The sequence below is a fragment of the Theobroma umbraticum genome, unplaced genomic scaffold (assembly GCF_002168275.2).
Source record: "Theobroma umbraticum cultivar Fairchild unplaced genomic scaffold, ASM216827v3 scaffold_30.0, whole genome shotgun sequence".
Taxonomy (NCBI): domain Eukaryota; kingdom Viridiplantae; phylum Streptophyta; class Magnoliopsida; order Malvales; family Malvaceae; genus Theobroma; species Theobroma umbraticum.
Genome location: NW_018397254.1, coordinates 7,174,909 through 7,175,301, shown reverse-complemented (window position 1 = coordinate 7,175,301; position 393 = coordinate 7,174,909).

The window sequence follows — 393 nt, the reverse complement described above, 5'->3', positions numbered from 1 at the left end:
TATATATATATATATATATGCATGTATATGATTAAAATACCCACAAATCCTTTGTATTCATGCATTTTGTTTAATTTAATCTTTACACTCAAAATCAAAACAATTTTTTTATACCACATGATAGATAAAAAAATTCTAAATTTTTTTTTATGTCATCTCATAGGGATTAAATTGAACAAAAATATATAGTACATAGACTAAATTAAACAAAATTGAGATGTTGAGAAACGAAATTAAAAAAAAAATTTAAAAATTACAAATATTTAAATAGATGATAAATATACTTATTAATAAGCTAAATATTTAAGTGTAAAAGATTTATGTTGTTAAAAAAATATATAAATATTTTTTTACTTGATTATTTGATTTTAAAATATGTATATTAATTTATCT